At 43.6% G+C, this 22384-nt stretch overlaps 1 long non-coding RNA gene and 1 pseudogene across 1 annotated transcript; both read left to right on the top strand.

Annotated features, from left to right (window-relative positions):
* Positions 1 to 22146, top strand: part of LOC120437909 — a 187714-nt pseudogene extending 165568 nt beyond the window's left edge.
* Positions 1679 to 3343, top strand: LOC120437927. Its single transcript, XR_005611508.1, has 3 exons — positions 1679 to 1740; positions 1825 to 1926; positions 3190 to 3343. It is a non-coding gene; the product is annotated as an uncharacterized LOC120437927 (long non-coding RNA).
* Positions 22147 to 22384: the final 238 nt, after the last annotated feature.

Here is a 22384-nt window from a genome sequence, read left to right on the forward strand (position 1 = left end):
TCACGGTAACGGACTCACAGCTGGACCAACGAGGCCGAGTGTGTCCGCCACTCTGAGCTACTTTCGTGTTTGTGTACTTGTAGTTTGTACTTTGTGGTCGTGTCCAAATTCATGGGCTGCATCCTCCTGAGGACGCATTTGTAGACCGATTACGTCACAGCGATGCGCCGAAGGCTGTCCAAATTCATAGGCTGCTCCGAATGCAGCCGACAAATGGGTCCTCATTTTCTCCGAATTTGAGGATGGGTCTGATGTATCCTCCTTTGCCCACCATATCCCAGAATTCATAGCGCGGCCCAGCCAAACTCTAGTTTCCAGTAATGGCGGCCGGTACTACATTTTAAAATTACTCTTATTAATTTTTCTGGGTCACAAAATAAACTTTTAACATATTTTCAGGCGAGAAAGTAGGTGTGTAAACATCAAATATCTGCTCGGTTTATCAAGATATCGCATATTTGGAAAAGTGCTTGACGTTTTGGAGACGTCTGTTACCCACCAGCTCGATAGCTAGCCGGGAGCTCGACGGTCACTGAAGCCGCCGAGAACGGCACAACTCCCGCACATCATTTTCAGATCACCGCGGACTTTCGCTACTCGGGTTAAACGTAGTATATAAGTACCTGAGACAACCTGAAAATGTTATTGTTGGGCTTTTTCAGTGTTTTGTTTGTTCGTGAGTAAATCGGTTTGGCTGAGATTAAAGTTATTAGATTAGATTAGATAAAATAAAACTTTATTTATCCCCCGAGTGGGTTCCTCCTTGGTTTTTATACAGCTGACTAAACGTCAAACAGAAAACTGATTAAACAGAAGTGTGAGATGGTCGAGAATTTACGCCAGTGTACTGTTATATTTTACATAGCAAGGAGCAGACGGCCGAGTTTATTAAACTCCACCGAGACAGCGGTGACGTTAATCAGAAGGCTAGACCGTCCAATTTCACTGCCGTTTACTTCCGGCCTACCCGACCGTCTGAGGACCCGGCCCACTTAGATTGCGAAGGCCGGGTCCTCAGGAGGATGCAGCCCATGAATTTGGACACGACCTGTGAGTTCACTCAGAGCCCACAGAGGACGCAGCGTACGTGATGACGTTGCAGCCCTGTCACAGTGATTAATATTTACACCTGAGTTCTAAGGCTAAGCTAGTCAGACAGCATGCTAACGCTAAGCTAACGCTAAGAGCTCTTAAAGATACGAGTTAAAAAGCTGTTAAAAATGTTAAAAATGTATTTGAGCACTTTGTGAATGAAAGCAACACAGAGTTAGTTGATGGTTACAGAGCAGCAGACTTTGTAGATGATTATTTATTCTAGCTGACATGTAAACAGACTGTTGGCTCCTCATACAGGAAGTGATGCTTCACTTTCAGCGTCTGTGGGTTTGTCTATCAGTATCAGTGAATGCATCGTGTGTGCTTCACGGCTCCATCTAGTGGACTGATAGTAGAGCAGCTGATGGCAGCTTCCTCTGCCTCACACTGCTGTTTGACTGCATTCAGCTGACACTGAGATGAAGCAGGAAAGAAGCAGCTGATATTTGGACAGCACACCTGATGGAAAGGAGGATTTCAGTTGATGTGCACATGAATGATTTGTGTTTCCTCTGCAGGTGAAGGTAGAAAGTGTGTGTGAGCTGAATTGAGCAGCATGGATCAGTGTGAGGACAGAGAGGAGGGAGTCCCTCCCTCTAAAAGCACTCTGTGTGGGGAACATGAGAGCCAGACCAAAGCTCAGAGGTGAGATGACCATCTCTAACTGTCCATGACTCTTCTCCATGTCACAGCTCAGCACTCACATCACTGCTCCATCATTATTCACAGGAACCCACCTGGACCTCCACCCAGCTCTGTGTCCTTACAGAGTGACCGGTCTAAAGGTGCTGGTATTGACTTTAAATCAGACGTGTGTCGTCCTGCAGAGAGGTAATGTGTGTGTAAATGTTGGTGTGTGTTTGTGAATAAATCCTCCATCATGTTTAATGTCAGCTCAGCTCTGTTTCACACACATGTTCATTTGTGCAGCGGTGTGTGTTGGAGTGTTTCCACAAACACAGCAGATACTCAGAGAGATGATTTTTAGGAAGGGGAGATGTTCTCAAACTCTCTGTCCTAAAACTCTTCCCTCAGTCTGATCCCCACTTCCTGCTCCTCAGCAGTGCTGCTGTTTTCATCAACCAGGACAGAAATGAACTGAACTGTTGTTTCCTCATCAGGTTCTTTCTGTCTGCTGAATCTGTAGAGAATCAAAGTGTTAATGATCCAGTTTGTTAGATGAACGTGTGAATGTTGCAGTGTGCTGTCAAACAGTAACATAGTAACTGTGACGTATCCTGATCTGACAGTAGATCATGTTGGTGTTCTTGGTCACATGACACAGGTCAGCTGTTCACACAGAGTTCAGCTTCATAGGCTGGAACAGTTTGGAATAATACTGGGAACAATGGTTCTTATATGGAGCTTTTCTCCTCTGAGCACTTTGATACTCACCTCATTCACACATGGAAAGCAGTGCAAATAAATGCAAACATGGTTTTCCTGCACTCATCTTTTATCAGGATGGATGACAGTGTGAGCTGTTTCTATCACATTTAACCTGACACTGAACTTTGCATCATTTCTATACAAAACTGAACACAAGTATGAAAAAAGTGTGTTTCACAGTTTTACTTTGAAAAACAAACAAACTGCAGGTAAACAGTTTGATGGTTGGAATGAACAAACAAACAGACTCAGCAACGCACAGACGTCCAAGCTTCATATATCGGTTGTTAAGCTTAACGTAGGAATCACAAACATTCAGAGATGAACTTACACACTTGGCTTTATATGTACTTTGAGTTTAAAGGTACTTGATCTGTGAATGATGACGTATCACACGTACATTTACTGAGAAACAGCCTTTAACTTTAGAAGCAAAGTTCAGTTAGAAAAACATTGAAGTCATTCAGAGTTTAAAACTCAACAAAGAAGTGTCAGTGATCAGGATAACAGTGGAAGGACTCTGGAGTATCATTTGTGTTATTGATCATTTTGATCTCTGACGCTGAAACTACAAATACAGATGCAACAAGAGAAGCAGCAAAAGGGACTGAACACAGCTTTTAGAGGATAAATTCACATTTTAATAATGAAAGTGGCCTCGTGTGTGTGTGTGTGTGTGTGTGTATGTCCATGGTTCCTCCACAGAGTGGACCAGCAGAGCTCAGAGGTTCCCAGTGGTCAGTCTGTCCAGCAGCATCAAACACAGCTGGACTCCATATTTATGGTCTGTACATGTACAACAACTACTTTATTATTAATATTAATAATAATACATTTATTTAAAGGTCCCTTTCAGAACACCAAGGACTCTGTGGACTAAATGACCAAAAGAAAACAAACTTTGAAATCAGACGGAGCAAATGTGATCACAGGGAAACGTTTTAAACATCGAGGCTTTAAACAGAAACCAAAGTGAAACAGTTTGTAGTCGAGATCAGTGGGAATGAAGCTGAAGAACTGTTTCTTCAATAACTTTGTAGATGACAAATATGATGGAAATTAGCAGCATTAGCACTTACTAATGATGTGAGTTGACACTCGGCTGTATTGAGACGACCACATTAGGTGGTCCTCAACTGTAATGGAAACCAGTGGATCCAGTCCACTCATGGCGACCTGTGGTACTAATGGAAACGGGGCCATAGATGTGTTTGTGCTTAATAACAATGAATCACAGGATTTTTACATTACTGTTAAAATCTCATGTTGTTTGTTAAAGTGTGCAGTTCAGGGTGTGTTACTAAAACTGTGGTTTGCTCACTTTCCATCCCCCATAAGAAGCAGCCATTCAGCTTCTAAGAGTTACACAACCACACATATCTATCAAGGTAACTCTGGTCTAACACACTTGGATTTAGCTTGAAGAATGTTCCTGTACGAGGACTGAAAATGATTTAAAAAGCAGTCAAAGAACAATTTTGACGCACCTTCATAAAGCCTGCAGAGCAAAGAAAAACTAGCTGAAAGTCTGGCTTCTCTTATGAAAAGTACAGAGAAATTATGGGTTGTTCAACACTTGTGCTCAATATAAGAGTTTAAATAAATCTAAAGAATAAGTCAAAATCCTACAATCATACTGATAAAACCATCTACAGCTAACTATCCAAGTGGATTTGTTTAAGACAGCTCCATCTGCTGGTGGCCCTCTGCAGGTGCATGAAAGAGGCGTGTTTATAGTCAAAGTAGTAGAGAAAGTAAACACCATGGGAAGGAGGAGGACTCTCAGCAGCTTCCAGCTCATATTCAGACATTTGACTTCTCACTGAAAGCAGCAAGTTTGAGTGTCTGTACCTTAATTAGAAGAGATAACATGGCCATAGTAATTAGAGTTGATGGAGCAATGCTGTCCTTGTAATGTAGTTTATGATTTTTATACATCTGTTTGTGGACAAGTCCAGTTTTTCTGTAGAGCCTCTCAAGTTGGTGACAGCAGTCAAAGTTCACGTGTAAACCAGAGCAGCAAATCAGGTCCAAATGTGTTGTTCACAGTGAGTGGGATCATCAGTGTGCTGCTATGTTAACATCCTGCAGCAGCATTTGTTTGGTCAGAGAATGGATAGATCACTAAGTCATTGTTGAGTTTAGGGGGATGGGAGACAGTTGGAGTAGGTTCAGCCAGTTGACACACAGTAGATTAAAAATAACTGAAGGCAGGAGCAGACACCTGTATGACTTTCCACCTCTCACATAGATTATTGTCCCTAGGCAGAGCCACAGGGCTGGTAGATGTAAACAAACCTGGAGGAGAGGATTTATTCAACTGAGAAAAGTCACAGAGTTGTGTCTTGATGCTCAATCATCCAGGTGAGTAAATCCCAAAAAGGTTGATTCTGTTCATCTGGACGTTTTCAGTGGGAGAAACGTTTCATCATCATCACAGTGACCTCTTTAGTCTCAGCTGATTGCAGGTTTACAACCTTATAAAGAGGACATTTGTATAATGACTGAAACCAGCCCACTGAAGGAACAATGGACTGGGAGGTCAGTTCATTGATCATTGGTACGCATATTGTCAGGACCATTGATCAACAACCACTGATCAATGGCCATGAGTCCCATTCACAGAGTTGGGGAATGGCTGCAATCACAGCATTGTAAGATGATGACAGATGTACCATTAGGCCCCTCCTCCATTCAGAGATGGTCTTTCCCTTTTCATGTAAATGGCCTCGTTGACTCCGCCCTCAAACCAGCGTTGACATTTCCTCAGGACCTTCTTGATGTGATGTTCTTCTGCTTCCCTGGCTGCTGTGTCTGTGGGGATGGTGTTTGTTCTGTGTTGTAGCGTCCTGATGACGCCCAGTTTGTGCTCCAGTGGATGATGAGAGTCAAACCTTAAACACTGATCTGTATGTGTAAACAGAGTGAACCTTTAGGACCAGTTGTCTGTATGATCATCTCAGTCACCTGAAACATCTCCAAGTTTCTGGCTTCGATCATCAACCTGTGGGTAGTTCAGCTCTGAACACAAGTGAAATGTTTCTCCCACTGAAATCACTGCATTCATATGAACAGAATCAACTTTTTGGGATCATGGAGTTGTGGAGAATGTCTCAGTTAATCAGATAAAGTCAGACTTACAATTGGTGAGGAGATCGTGGATGATATGCTCCTTGATCGTAAAGAAGTGGATGTTGTGTAGACTGAAGTTCAGAGTGGTGGGTCATTCATAAAGTATTCTGTCCCAGCTGCTGGAGAATAACATCATCACTTTTGTGAACAACGAGCTGAAGAAGATCCAGAAGGCTCTGAATCCAAATAAGCCCCAGTGCTTGGAGTTTCAGAGGGAGGATGATGAGCAGAGGAGCAGCAGAGAGGCATTTGTGAAGATCACAGTGGACTTCCTGAGGAGAATGAAGCAGGAGGAGTTGGCTGACCGTCTACAGAGTAAGAGGATTTCTTACACAATGTTTTAAGCTGCTCGACAAATGAGAGACTTGTGACCAATGTTCCCTCTAAGCTGCGCACGTGCGCAATTGCGCACTGCTGGCACGGTCTCTGCGCAAAGAAAATCTGCGTTGCGCACAAAAAAAAAATCTAACCTGAATTGAAATTAAAATTAAAACTTTAACAATTCTGTTTTGCAGTGTTAGTCAGTAAGTGACTGGCTGCTCCCATATGGGATTAAAACGATGCCACCTTATCCTATAGTCCAGCCAATGATGCGATTCACATTCGTATATACGCAGCCAATCAACGTGGTTGACAGGCTATGACAGCGTCCTTATGTGCCGACACTGGTGTTTTAGCTAGCAAAGCGGCGTGGCTGATGTGCAGTGAAGCCACATTAATGACAACGTGTACAACCATTGGAGATGTGAGCAGGACAGACGGAACAATTGAAAAAGGGAAAAGTGTGGACTTTATACCAGTTTTTAAATTGTGTTGATAGGCCACGTAAAACCAGAGTTATGATAAAAATATATACAACGTTTGGTTTTCTTCCTGAACACTGTCGTTGTTTATATTTACTGCGGGAAGAAACGGTAAAAATGGCGTTTTATAAGGAAAACGAACGAAAGCACTCTCCACCTGTGAGCAAAAACTAACCCCCACCCCCTCTCTCTTTCCTATTCGTCCAAAAAAAGTACCATGTCGACCAATCAAAAAATGATATGGCAACGTGGCATCTAGTTGTTAAGAAACGGGAGGAAGTTTTAGGAGTGATGGCGGTGTTTGAGACGTGAGAGATTTGCGACGTTTAGCGCAAATCTTGTGTAGTTAGTGTGTAGTGTAGTCAATAGTTTTGTTGTGTGTGTCAGAACAATGAGGCGACTGCTGAATGTTACAGGTGTTACAGGAGTGATACATCTCCTGTTGTCAGGCCTGCAGGTATCAGGCTGTTGTTCTCCTTTATCTCATAAGGGACAGAAATTATTTTTTGGAGTGGCACAAATAATTTGTGTGGCATCAAATTTGATGCAGAACAGCTGATTGTTCTGTAAATAGTTTGAAATGTTTATTTAAAAATGCATTGGCTGCATTAAAAAAACATAGCTGCAAAAAACTTTGTTGTTTTCCAAACTGAGGTACTTTTTTGAAGAAGTAACTATATAATTAATTGCCCAACATGGGTCTTTATATACTGTATTTTGCAGACAGAGAGTTACAGGACTCTCCCAGACCACAGACTCATAATACAAGTCAGAGCTTTATAAAAAAAAAAAAAAGAAAGAAAAAAAAGTGTGTTTTCAAAATTGGAGTTCAAATTATTTTTACTTCCAATAGTGTTAACATACTACACAGGTCATGAACAAGATTTTTTAAATTTTCATTTATAAGTGGGCTAAAGCAGTTAATTAAAAGTAGTCTAACAGAAATGTAAATGCTGTAATTTGATTATTTTAATAAACCATGTAACTTGGATGGATTCGATGCTGGCGTGACGACAGTGCACACGTCTGATGTCGCTCACAGTGGTCCAAGGGATCGCTCAGGGAGTTTGTGTGTTCGCTCAGACACGTGAAAAATTAGAGGGAACATTGCTTGTGACACCAGTGTGTTCAGTCATTTCTCAGTGGGTCAGAAATTGTCATCAGCATTTTGTAAAATGTGATTTTTGAAGTTGTATTTTTATCATTATTATTCAGAACTTCCAGCTGCAGTTTGTCATCCTAAACTTAAATCTGCTCTGAAGAAGAAGTTCCAGTGTGTGTTTGAGGGGATCGCTAAAGCAGGAAACCCAACCCTTCTGAATCAGATCTACACAGAGCTCTACATCACAGAGGGAGGGACTGCAGAGGTCAATGATGAACATGAGGTCAGACAGATTGAAACAGCATCCAGGAAACCAGACAGACCAGAAACAACAATCAGACAAGAAGACATCTTTAAATCCTCACCTGGAAGAGATGAACCAATCATAACAGTGCTGACAAAGGGAGTGGCTGGCATTGGGAAAACAGTCTTAACACAGAAATACACCCTGGACTGGGCTGAAGACAAAGCCAACCAGGACATCCAGTTCATATTTCCATTCACTTTCAGAGAGCTGAATGTGCTGAAAGAGGAAAAGTTCAGCTTGGTGGAACTTGTTCATCACTTCTTTACTGAAACCAAAGAAGCAGGAATCTGCAGCTTTGAAGACTTCCAGGTTGTGTTCATCTTTGATGGTCTGGATGAGTGTCGACTTCCTCTGGACTTCCACAAAACTACAATCCTAACTGACCCTAGAAAGTCCACCTCAGTGGATGTCCTGCTGATAAACCTCATCAGGGGGAAACTGCTTCCCTCTGCTCGCCTCTGGATAACCACACGACCTGCAGCAGCCAATCAGATCCCTCCTGACTGTGTTGGCATGGTGACAGAGGTCAGAGGGTTCACTGACCCACAGAAGGAGGAGTACTTCAGGAAGAGATTCAGAGATGAGGAGCAGGCCAGCAGGATCATCTCCCACATCAAGACATCACGGAGCCTCCACATCATGTGTCACATCCCAGTCTTCTGCTGGATCACTGCTACAGTTCTGGAGGATGTGCTGGGAACAAGAGAGGGAGGACAGCTACCCAAGACCCTGACTGAGATGTACATCCACTTCCTGGTGGTTCAGGCCAAAGTGAAGAAGGTCAAGTATGATGGAGGAGCTGAGACAGATCCACACTGGAGTCCAGAGAGCAGGAAGATGATTGAGTCTCTGGGAAAACTGGCTTTTGATCAGCTGCAGAAAGGAAACCTGATCTTCTATGAATCAGACCTGACAGAGTGTGGCATCGATATCAGCGCAGCCTCAGTGTACTCAGGAGTGTTCACACAGATCTTTAAAGAGGAGAGAGGACTTTACCAGGACAAGGTGTTCTGCTTCATCCATCTGAGTGTTCAGGAGTTTCTGGCTGCTCTTCATGTCCATCTGACCTTCATCAACTCTGGACTCAATCTGCTGGCAGAACAACAAACGACCTCCCAGAGGTCTGAAACCACAGAATCTTCAGTGACTCACTTCTACCAGAGTGCTGTGGACAAGGCTTTACAGAGTCCAAATGGACACCTGGACTTGTTCCTCCGCTTCCTCCTGGGTCTTTCACTGCAGACCAATCAGATTTTCCTGCGAGGTCTGCTGACACAGACAGGAAGTAGCTCACAGACCAATCAGGAAACAGTCCAGTACATCAAGGAGAAGCTCAGTGAGACTCTGTCTTCAGAGAAAAACATCAATCTGTTCCATTGTCTGAATGAACTGAATGATCGTTCTCTAGTGGAGGAGATCCAACAGTACCTGAGATCAGGACGTCTCTCTAGATATAAACTGTTTCCTACTCAGTGGTCAGCTCTGGTCTTCATCTTACTGTCATCAGAAAAAGATCTGGATGTGTTTGACCTGAAGAAATACTCTGCTTCAGAGAAGGCTCTTCTGAGGCTGCTGCCAGTGGTCAAAGCCTCCAACAAAGCTCTGTAAGTATATCTGCACATTTAAAATTTTTATTCTGACCTTTAACTCGTTGCTTCTAAATGTAGATAGAGGTTATTGTGCTTGGTTCTTAAATTTCTAGCTGGAGCCTATCGCAGCTACCAAAAGGCAGAAGACAAAAGGCAGGGTACACTCTGGAGAAGTCGACAGTCTGTCACACTCACACTTACATTCTCACCTATGGGCAATTTAGAAATATTAATGAACCTATTCCCACTAACTGCATAGCTTTGGACTCTGGAAGGAAGCCGAAGTACTGGGAGAGAACCCATGCAAACACGGGGAGAACATGGAAACCAACCAGGGTCTTTGCCCTGTGAGATTATTCTGTTATCATATGTTACCTTATATATGTAATCAAAGTAGTTGAATTATGATACTGCTGTAGATCATATTATACCCCTTAATATAGAGTGTGTGATCAGTATGTAGTTTTAGTTTGCATTATACTTCTGACCTAAAAGAGTGTGAAAATCATTAGATCTATTGGATTGACCTGTATTACTCGACACTGTTGAATGTGTTACACTGTTTCTTGACATTTCATACTGCTGAATCATGAAGAGAATGTTGTGTGCAGAAGACCTTGTGCTGATAGCAGAAGAGACAGACCACATTCCATACCCCCACCTTTACAGAGAGCAGAAAGACAGGGAGCCGAGGTCATAACTTAGGCGCCGTAAGAGAGAAAGAATGTGAATGTTTAGGCTTTTACGACTAGGTGGGGGCCACTAGAGGCTATAAAAGGCTGAGTAACCCGTCACCATTTTGAGACTTGCTGTGACCCTCTGCAGGCAGGTCTCCCCATCATGATGGTTCTTATGCTCTTAAGTGTTGAATTGTATGGAAATAAAATATTGTTGATTGAGCATTTATACACCGAGTATTGTCCTTCCTTCAGCCCAAAGATTAAAAGAATTGGGAGATTTTAACAACTTGGTGCCGGTGACCCGGATCTTTGGTGTGCTGAGGAAGGGCAGATTTGGCCTGTGGTGAGATCGTGGGGCGAGGCGAACAGAGGGCCGGCCTAAACAGAAAGGTAAGCACAGCCTGATGTATTATAAATACCAAATGTGCATATTGGGCTTTCCAAATTAATCTGTTCGCTGAGTTACACCTATTTTCACATTAAATTTGTCGGTGTCTGGTTTTTGGCGCAAGATACTAACAACATAAGTTGAGGCTGAATTCCAGTGTGTTAAATGAACTGCTTCTAGCAAGATACTAATAACATACTACGTTGAGTCTAGTTGCAGCTGAACTGCTTCTAGCAAGATACTAATTACATACTACGTTGAGTCTAGTTGCAGCCCACTTTACCTTCCACATTTAGCTTTGTCTAAGACTGGCTTCTGTAGCAATAATACATTAGAATCTTTTTTGGAGATGCGGCCAGAAGTCCAGTACATTGAATAGAGGTTTTGAAGTTGGTTTATGGTGTCGGTTGAGCCCTCGTTGATGCGGCCATAAAATTAGTATAGAATTAAGGTAAAGCAGATACTGGCTTGTGGTGCGGTTGAGCTCCAGTAACGCGTTCCGTAGGTTTTGGTTTATGATGCGGCCGTGTTCTGGTGATGCGGCCACAAGTGCAGTATGAGTGGTAGCTGGTTTCAGCACATTGAATAGAGACTTGACGGTGGTTTATGGTGCGGTTGTGCCTCCAGGGATGCGGTCATAAAATTAATAAGTAAAATTTTTACTTAGTATGAAATAAATGTAAAGCAGACGCTGGTTTATGGTGCGGTTTTGAGCCTCGGGGATGTGTGCATCACTTCTGTTTTACGATGCGATTTTGCCCCGTTGTGGCGGCCATAAGTGCAGTGAAAGGGGTACCTGGTGTATGGTGCGGTTGTGCTTCGGAAGAGTTCTAACAGTTGAGCTCAGAGGTTTCTGTGTAAATTTCCACTGGTGAAAAGCGCTCTCTGTGGGTCTCACTGCTGGTGAAATGCGCTGTGTGTGTGAGGGATTCCAGGGATTCCACCATTTGTCAGATGTTGGTGGAAACGAACTAAGGACTTTGTTGTTGTGAAGCCATCCATCCATCCATCCTCATCCGCTTTATCCGAGGTCGGGTCGCGGGGGCAGCAGCCTAAGCAGAGAAGCCCAGACCTCCCTCTCCCCAGCCACCTCCTCCAGCTTATCCGGGGGAACACCAAGGCGTTCCCAGGCCAGCCGAGAGATATAATCTCTCCAGCGTGTCCTGGGTCTGCCCTGGGCCTCCTCCCGTGGGACATGCCCGAACACCTCACCCAGGAGGCGCCCAGGGGCATCCTTGTCAGATGCCCGAACCACCTCAACTGGCTCCTTTCGATGTGGAGGAGCAGCGGCTCTACTCTGAGCCCCTCCCGGATGGCCGAACTTCTCACCCTATCTCTAAGGGAGAGGCCAGCCACCCTTCGGAGGAAGCTCATTTCTGCCGCTTGTATCCGCAATCTCGTTCTTTCAGTCACTACCCACAGCTCGTGGCCATAGGTGAGGGTTGGGACGTAGATCGATCAGTAAATTGAGAGCTTCGCTTTTTACACTCAGCTCCCTCTTCACCACGACGGACCAGTGCAGCGTCCGCATCACTGCAGCGCAGCACCAATCCGTCTGTCGATCTCGGCTCCCTTCTCCCATCACTCGCGAACAAGACCCCGAGATACTTAAACTCCTCCACTTGGGGCAGGAACTCATCCCGACCCGGAGTGGGCACTCCACCCTTTCCGGCTGAGAACCATGGCCTCAGATTTGGAGGTGCTGATCCTCATTCCCGCTGCTTCACACTCGGCTGCGAACCGTTCCAGTGCGAGCTGGAGGCCCCCACCGATGAAGCCATCAGAACCACATCATCCGCAAAAAGCAGAGATGAGATTCTGAGGCCACCAAGTGAAAGCCCTCCGCCACTTGGCTGCGCCTAGAAATCCTGTCCATAAAAATTATGAACAGAATCGGTGATAAAGGGCAGCCCTGGCGGAGCCCATCACCCACCGGAAACGAGTCCGACTTATTGCCGGCAATGCGAACCAAACTCTTACAACGGTTGTATAGGGATCGAATGGCCCGTAGCAGTGGGCCAGACACCCCATACTCCGCAACACCTCCCACAGGACACCCGAGGGACACGGTCGAATGCCTTCTCCAAGTCCACAAAACACATGTAGACTGGTTGGGCAAACTCCCATGCACCCTCAAGTATCCTCGAGAGGATAAAGAGCTGGTCCAGTGTTCCGCGACCAGGGACGAAAACCGCATTGTTCCTCCTGTATCCGAGGTTCGACTAACGGACGAACTCTCCTTTCCAGCACCCTGGCATAGACTTTCCCAGGGAGGCTGAGGAGTGTGATCCCCTATAGTTGGAACACACCTCCGGTCTCCCTTCTTAAAGATGGGGACCACCACCCCGGTCTGCCAGTCCAGGGTACTGCCCTGATCTCCACGCAACATTGTAGAGGCGTGTCAACCAGGACAGCCCTACAACGTCCAGAGCCTTCAGGAACTCGGAGCGGACCTCATCAACACCAGGGGCTCTGCCACCGAGGAGTTGTTTAACTGCCTCAGTGACCTCGACCCCAGAAATTGGCGGGTCATTCCCTCATCCCCAGACTCTGCTTCCTCCTCGGAAGACGTGTCAGTGGGATTAAGGAGGTCCTCAGTATTCCTTCCACCGTCTGACAATTTTCTCAGTTGACGTCAGCAGCGCACCACCAGCACTATACACAGTGCAGGTAGAGCACCGCTTTCCCCTCCTGAGATGCCTGACGGTTTGCCAGAATCTCTTCGAGGCAGTCCGAAAGTCTTTTCCATGGCCTCCGAACTCCTCCCACACCCGAGTTTTTGCTTCAGCCACTGCCCGAGCCGCATTCCGCTTGGCCTGTCGATACCTGTCAGCTGCCTCTGGAGTCCCACAGGCTAACCAAGCCCGATGGGACTCCTTCTTCAGCCTGGTGGCTCCCTTCACCTCTGGTGTCCACCATTTGGTTCGGGGATTACCACCACGGCAGGCACCAACCACCTTGCGGCCGCAGCTCAATGCAGCAGCCCGGCAATGGAGACGCTGAACATGGTCCATTCGGACTCAATGTCCCCAGTCTCCCTCGGAATGTTGTTGAAGCTCTGCCGGAGGTGTGCGTTGAAGATCTCGCGGACTGGGGCCTCTGCTAGACGTTCCCAGCACACCCCCTCACTACGCGTTTAGGTGCACGGGTCTGTCCAGCGTCCTCCCCGCCACCTGATCCAACTCACCACCAGGTGGTGATCAGTTGACAGCTCAGCCCCTCTCTTTACCCGAGTGTCCAGAACATATGGTCGCAGGTCTGGTGATACGATTACAAAATCGATCATCGACCTGCGGCCTAGAGCATCCTGGTGCCACGTGCACTTATGGACACTCTTATGTTCGAACAAGGTGTTCGTTATGGCCAAACTGTGATTTGCACAGAAGTCCAATAACAAAACACCACTCGGGTTCAGATCAGGGAGGCCGTTCCTCCCAATCACGCCCCTCCAGGTCTCGCTGTCGTTACCCACGTGAGCATTGAAGTCTCCCAGTAGGACAACAGAGTCTCCAGGTGGGGCACCTTCCAGCACCCCAGGGACTCTAAGAAGGCTGGGTACTCTGAACTGCCACTCGGGCGCATAAGCGCAGATGACAGTCAGTACCGTTCCCCGACCCTGAGGCGCAGGGAACAAACCCTCTCATCCACCGGGAAAAACCCCAATGTACCGGCAGCAAGCCGGGGATATTAGAATACCCACCCCAGCCCGCCGCCCTCACCAGGGGCAACTCCAGACTGAGACAGAGTCCAGCCCTCTCCAGGAGACTAGTTCCAGAGCCCAAGCCATGCGTGAGGTGAGCCCGACTATATCTAGCCGGTACTTCTCAACCTCACGCACTAACTCAGGCTCCTTCCCCACCAGAGAGGTGACATTCCATGTCCCTATTGCCAGTCTTGGCAGCCGGGGATCGGTCCGCCAGGGCCTCGCTCCTGGCCGCCACCGACACACATTGCACCCGACCCCTATGGCGCCTCCCTGCGGGTGGTGGGCCTGCGGGAGGATGGGCCCATGTGTCCTCTTCGGGCTGTGCCCGGCCGGGCCCCATGGACTAAGGCCCGGCCACCAGGCGCCGCCCTCGGGCACCCTCCTGGGCCTGGCTCCAGGGCGAGGCCCCGTAACCCTATCCGGGCAGGGTAAACTGTTCCCTCGATGTTCTTTTCATACGGGTCTTCTGAATCGCTCTTTGTCTGGTCCCTCACCCAGGACCAATTTGCCATGGGAGACCCTACCAGGGGGCAAAAGCCCCCAGACAACATAGCCCCTGGGATCCCTGTGACACACAAACCCCTCCACCACGATAAGGTAGCGATTCACGGAGAAGCAACAGTGTTAATCACAGCACCACCATGCTGCTAAAATGTGCTGCTGAAAGGTGCACACAAAGGTGCTGTTAGTTTTAGTTTGCTAAAACAAATTGTTTCATAAGTTTAAAACAGCAAAAAGAATTTCAAAATATTTTAACCATTATAATTTTACATTTTTACATGGATTTCAACTTTGATATTTTACCACCTTTTAATAAAAGACAGTTTAAACCTGGTTGCAAACAGATAAATTGATTAACTAAAATATATAAACCAGTTAAAGAAAAACAGGAAAATGTAAAAATTGAGGACGAGAGTAAAACAATGATGGTCCAAAAGAGGTCGATCAAACAATTGATTTTAATGAATACACGCAGCGTGGGGAGACGTACACTGGAAACCATCAGTTGTAAATCCCCGTCCAAAAATACACTTCAGATTGCTTTTATAACATCAGGGTATTATGACGCCCCCTCATGCGTTTACAAGTACATAATTTGCATCTTAAGAACATTCTTTGCCTCTTTTACAGACACTGATCAATTCTAAGAGATAAATGCAGACACAGAAGTTCCCCTTTCTGGCATCCATCCAAATATGGTGATGATCTCAGGCCTTTGAGGTCCCCATGGACTTGTCCTCCTACTGTCACCTGTTGCTAGGCAAACTCAAATGCAACAAGAAGCTGAATACATTCAGGCCTTCACTCAAGCCTGCTTCTTGATTATATGTATTATTACAAATGCTTGTTATGTGGTTTAATGCAATGTTAATTAATACAATGATAATGCCAATAATAAGTATAAGTAGCAGTAAAATATTCCTTATTCCACATAACCAAAAACATTACACCTAACCCTAATTAAATCAATAGGCTAACACAAAATAAATCTTCTTTGTTTATACAAAATCCATATTCATATAAATTATGTTGATTACAAAATGTTAATATTTGTAAATTAAAACATATTACATTTATTAATCATTTAAATTCCCTTTCCTAGACATCCTTAGGACATCTAAAAACATTACTCAGTACAAAGTTCAAATGTTGAACATCACATTGACCTCCAAGTTAGGTCACATTTGGCTGGCCAATTCATGGACCTAGTTTGGACGTCATGTAGATGTCCAGAATTAGTCACGGACCAGTGTATCCAGTGTATCCACATGACATAATCAATGTTCACGGGATAATAGCAGACACTTAAAAGTTGATGTCTACCATAAACCGATGTATATGGATTGGAATTTAAGGTCTGACTCTCACCATCCACACATCCTGGACAGAGAGGAACGCTGGTTTGAGCAGGGAGTCAGAGAGGCAATTTACATGAAAAGGGAAAGACCATCTCTGTATCGAGGAGCGGGCCTATCTGTCACCATCCTACAATGCTGTGATTGCAGACATTCTCTAACTCTCTGTGAATGGTACTCATGGCCATTGATCAGTGGTCTTTGATCAGTGGTTGTTGATCAATGGTCATGACAAATTGCATATTAAGGATCAAGGAACAGACCTCACAAACTCATTGTTCATTAATGGTGCTAATTTCAGTCATTATGCAAATGTACTGTTTATAAGAGTGGGGAAACCTGTAGTCAGCTGAGACTGAAGAAGTCACTTGGATGTGAAGCGAGATCAATCAATTGGAGACCAGAACAACAAACGACGGAGGCCCCAGAAAAGTGCAATCAAACGATGAGTTTATTAACACCGGAGAAGAAACATCAGCATATGTCTTCCTCTGACAAAAATACAATGGATGCGGGTTTTATAGCAGTGAGGATCACGCCTCCACGTAGGTCAACACAGGTCAAAAATACATTGTGTACAGTCATTGTTTACAGACAAAGGTACATCTTGTACATCTCTAATAACTATAAACAGACATATAACTTCTCTTTTCTATAACACTTGCCTTTTAAGGTAATAAACTTCAAGCTTCAGGGTCTCTAAGGGCTAATTATTGACCCTCGTCATCAATCACTAAGTAAACTAAATTGCAGCAGGTCTCAAAGAAAAGCAGAAGACACTTGGGCCTTCGCTCAGGCCTGTTGCTAGATTTATGTATTGTAAGCATGCATGCAGTTAACCTGCTATGTTCTCATCTTCCCTCAACATGTATCACCTGGACACTCTCACCAGTGAAGCTTAAAACCCTCTTGGATGGAACATTAACTCCAAATCAGCACAGATATGCAATGTGTATAAAATGAACTAAACCTGTGAATAGAAAGGTCAATGTGATGACAAACATATTCAATGCAATATGAACCCTATAAGAAATATTACTGATAAAATAATACTGTAAAACATGTTATTAATGCATTTATCATAAGGCAGGTTATATAGCAGCAATAAAAGAATCTCTGAATCCCAACAGATGAGTGATTAAACGTTTCTCCCACTGCCAATGCTACATCCACATGAACAGAATCAGCGCTTGGGGATTTACTTACCTGGATAACTGAACGTGCATCAAGACATTTTTGCTATAATAATATCCCTTTCCCACTAGTATCTACGAGGTTTGACTTGAAGCAATTTGACTCGACACATTTTTGGTTGTTATCCATTGCAATTGAGTACCACCTAATGAGTGTAGGGTATTTATAGCAATGTGTCTTAAGGTCCCATGGCGGTATTTGTATATGATACATTTGCCACAACAAAGAACATCTAGTCAGTGGTATATCTGCTGCTCAGTATATGAATTTGTGTCGAACAGAGGCAAGTTAGCAAACTATTGGAGTTGCAGAAAGGTGCAACTAATAAGGTGTCTAAGAAGTACAGCAAGCTGTTCATACCTGAGACCTTGGGAAACTGCCAGACGAACACTCACAGCCTGTACCACTTGAAGAAGTACGCAAGAAAGGCCATACAAGAACCATCCAAGGTGCACTCTCAGTGGCAGGGGAACAATATGAGAACAGCCGCACCATGACCGGAGACAGAGCAGTACTGAAAGATTATATGAGAGAAAGCTGCAATCTATAACAGCCATGCTCAGTGCTAATGGATCTAAGAAGAGACCACAAAATGTTCCTCTCACTGAAAACCTTACGCCTGAACAGAATCAGATTCTTTAGATCATAGCAAAAATTAATTTCACTAAATACTTGCTTTTATGTCATTAGTTTTTGAGAGATATATGTTCAAACATTGCCTCAGATAAAGTATCTCTGACCAAATCTCTCAGCCCCAAACTGGTTTCCATTTAAATATATAAAATGCAATTGTGGTTTTACTGAACAAATACCAAATGCGCTAAAGTTGTCATCTGGGGAAGCAAATATACAAGATTTGATTTGATTATTGTGTTAACTACATAAATATGTATTTTTCTTGTATATATTCAGTGCATAAAGGTATAAAGAGATTTCTTTTCATTACAAACTGCATTTGTTGTTTCAGGCTTAGTGTTCCTAACCTCTCAGAGACAGGATGTGAAGGCGTGTCCTCAGTTCTGAGATCCCAGTACTCCAGTCTGAGAGAGCTGAATCTGAGTATTAACAGCCTGGAGGATTCAGGATTTAAGATTTTTTCTGCTGCATTGGAGAGTCCACATTGTAGACTGGAAATGCTCAGGTCAGATCTTGTCTTAATTTCTTTTCATTCATTTAGAAAATCAACCAATTAAAGGATTTGGCTAAGTTCATTTGTATCTAATTGTTGTTGTTTCATAATATGCATGTCCATAATAAAGTAAACAGCCTTTTTTTTCTAACTTTAACACAAAATAATAGGGATTCTTAAAAACAAACATAAAAAATAAATCAAAATTGAATATTGCTGTTAGTAGTAGATCTTCACTATAACTTGATTATAGTTTGACACCAATATTTGTTTTGATGTTTGTGTTTTGTTTTGTTTTTTCAGATTGAATATTTGCAACCTCTCAGAGAGAAGCTATGAAACTCTGTCTTCAATTCTCAGTTCCCAGTCTTCTAGTTTAAAAGAATTGGACCTGGGTAACAATAAACTGCATGATTCAGCAGTGAAGCATTTGTCTATTGGACTGAAGAGTCTCAACTGTAAATTGAATACTCTGAGGTCAGATAAAGTAATATTTTGCTTTGCAGTAATTCGTCTGTTGTTTTCACATCTTACTAGGAAATTTCTGAAGAAAACAAAAATCAGGACTGAATGTTACTGAATTTTGTAACTCCTCACCGCACCTTAACAAAAGTTGAGTTAGTTTAATTGTTTATCTTTTATTTTTCAGACTGGACCACTGTAACTCCTTAGAGAGAAGCTGTGAAGCTCTATTCTCAGTCCTCAACTCCCAATTCTCTAATTTGAGAGGGCTGGACCTAAGTAACAATGATCTGCATGATTCAAAAGTGAATCTTCTCTCAGTTTCAGTGAAAGGTCCACATTGTAAACTGGAAACTCTAAGGTCAGGATTCAGACTTTTCTGTGATCACCTGTATAGATTTGTCAAATAATCTTTTATTTAATTTTGGGTTGAATTGGTTAGAAATATAAACAAAAGATTTTTCATATTCACATTTTTGTTTATCTGTTAAAAGAATTATTTCATGTAGTGGTCAGTTTAGAGATCTAGGACTTTTTTTAATTTATATTGCATGTTTAAGAAGAAAATGATAACTTTTATAGCAGCTTTATTCATAAAAGAAATGGCCAACTATTGTGGCTATTTATGTCTGGGGGAAAAAAAAAACAAGTCAGGGCTTTGCTGAGCTTCCTGGAGCCTATTTTCATTGGCAGTATTTTTCTGTAAAATTAATTTCTTTCTTCCCACCATCACCAAAACCTGCTCACATTGGATTGTCTGATTGTGGGTTAGTCTCTAACATTTTAAGGTGTTACCTATGAATAAAGTTAAATGAATTTGATTGGACCTAAGTAGTTAGCTGTTGTTATATCTGACAAACAGAAAATGATTGTTGACAGATGGATGGTTGTTTTGTGTGTCTGCAGTCTGTCAGGCTGTATGATCACAGGGGAAGGGTGTACCTATCTGGCTTCAGCTCTGAGCTCCAACCCTTCCCATCTGAGAGAGCTGGACCTGAGCTACAATCATCCAGGAAACTCCGGAATGAAGCTGCTGTCGGCTGGACTGAAGGATCCAGGCTGGAGACTGGACACTCTCAGGTATGGAGAGAATGTCTGATAGAGGAAGAAGAGCTAGAAATATTTCCTGTGTCCTTCACTCACATCCTTAGTCTTTCATGCAAATGTAACAATAACAAAAATAAGTTTTTACTGGGCCATGTTAAAATAAATGTTTAGTTATTATTCTCTTGTTTGATATCAATAAGAGAGAAAATATGTACGGGAGATAATTTATGGTGGATTTGGCATTAAATGTAGATTTTGTCAGACTATGGGTCGTGGTGTGTGAAAGGAGCGGACTCAAACGCAGATCTCCTTTCGCAATGAGACAGTAAATTTATTTACAGTGTGAAATAATAACAGTCCAGTGTGAAATCCTTCGGCCGTGGCTCCCCGTGGTCAATTCACCCAGCTCCCGAAAGTGGAGTATGGCGATGGCAAAACAGGCGACACTCCGTGCATTAATTCCCCGCTCATGATTCAGCTCCTGTGTTCTCCTCTCCACCTCCTGGTGCGAAAGACAAAAAGAGTGAGAAGCAATCCAAAAGGAAGTATGAAAGAGCACACGATCAAAACACTACTAACGAGCTTAGTCTAATGATCCAGCGCTGACTGAAGCCTGGTCACAGCGTTAAATACATCGGGGTTTGATGGCGGATAATTCATAATTCATAATTCATGGCAGCTGGTGAGTGTTAATTAATCGGCGGTGTGCAGAAACTCAGAACGGAGCTACTTCCGTGTTGGTGGACGTGCCTCCGGGGAAGCGTGGCTCCATCAAAATAAACACAAACATAAACGATCAGGTTGCCCAGCAGGGCTGGTCAGACCATGACACTATGTCATGGTTACCAAAATTTAGACAGAAGCAAAGCGGCTTTCCTAGCATTTACTACTCACTCAGCTAAAAAAGGAAGAGAATCAGCATTAAGTGTTGCTGAACTGTACAAGGTTTGTTAGACACTTTAATGTGTGGTATGCATGTCATGACATTAGTAAACAAATATTAAAGGTCATGAATGAGAACAAAGACAAGGAAATGTCCTTTCCAGCTAAACAGGAGAGGAAGATAAAGATAATGAAGGTCACAGTTTAAATTGGTCCTATTTAATTCAATATAGTGGTGTACTGGCAGATCCAGGACCAGTCCAAATCATCAGCAGTTTCACCGTTTTCAAATCCACATATGGACTGAAGTGTATTTGGGAAACTGTTGTACTGTTCCTTTATCAGTGTCTAGTAGTATGTGTATGAGAGCCATGTAATGTCCATGCTGACTGTGCTGGTCTGACCCCCCCCCTCAGGGTGGAGCCTGCTGGAGTCCGATGGTTGAGACCAGGTCTGAGGAAGTGTAAGTGCGTTTTTAATGTGATTCATGAAAACAAAGCAGCACACATTCAACCATCTTCAAACTGTCACATCACTCATTCACATCTCTGATCTCAGGAGTCATCATCAAAGTGTCAATCAATGAACAGATGATAGATCAATAACTGCAGCTGGATTGTGTTTGTTCTCTCCATCAGATTCCTGTCAACTCACAATCGACACAAACACAGTGCACAGAAACCTCCAACTGTCTGACAACAACAGGAAGGTGACACATGTGGAGGAGGTTCAGTCATATCCTGATCATCCAGACAGATTTGATGTTCATCCTCAGCTGCTGTGTAGAAATGGTCTGACTGGTCGCTGTTACTGGGAGGTCGAGTGGAGAGGATACATTTACATATCAGTGAGTTACAGAAGAATCAGAAGGAAAGGAGACAATGCTGAATGTGTGTTTGGATGGAATGATCAGTCCTGGAGTCTGTACTGCACTGATAATGGCCCTCATTCTGTCTGGCAGAATAACAGAGAAACATCCATCTCCTCCTCCTCTTCTGTCTCTAACAGAGCAGCAGTGTATGTGGACTGTCCTGCTGGCACTCTGTCCTTCTACAGACTCTCCTCTGACACTCTGATCCACCTCCACACATTCAACACCACATTTGCTGAAACTCTTTATCCCGGATTTTATGTCTCTTCTGGTGCCTCAGTGTCCCTGTGTTGAGTTGAATGTAAATAGTGTCCTCCTGTTAGAGAAAGACTCTGACTGTTGAACAGATACTTCAGTCTGTACATATCTGTCTCTTTCACCCAGAAACATGTTTTCAGATTCATGGATTCAATCAGTTGATTTTTTAAACTGTTCCAAATGATTCCTTGTAAACTTCTTCCTCTTCAGTCCTTTAAAGATGGAAGCTCCCATTATTCCAGGATCCATATGTTGTTTTTCAGTCTTTTTCAGCTCATTAAAATGAATCCAAATGTTTGATTTCTCTTTCTTAATGGGATGTTTCAATCATGGCTGAATAAGTGGACATCCAATAGTAATAGTACATTCAGCATCTCTCATGTTTCTCTCATTCTATAAAAACAGCTGCTTTTAAAACTGATCCAATCAAAGAAACATGAACTTCCATATTGATCAGATCAATACGTACAGCTCTGATGTCACTGACATCTCGT

Source organism: Oreochromis aureus, linkage group 3 (genome assembly GCF_013358895.1).
Source record: "Oreochromis aureus strain Israel breed Guangdong linkage group 3, ZZ_aureus, whole genome shotgun sequence".
NCBI classification, from domain to species: domain Eukaryota; kingdom Metazoa; phylum Chordata; class Actinopteri; order Cichliformes; family Cichlidae; genus Oreochromis; species Oreochromis aureus.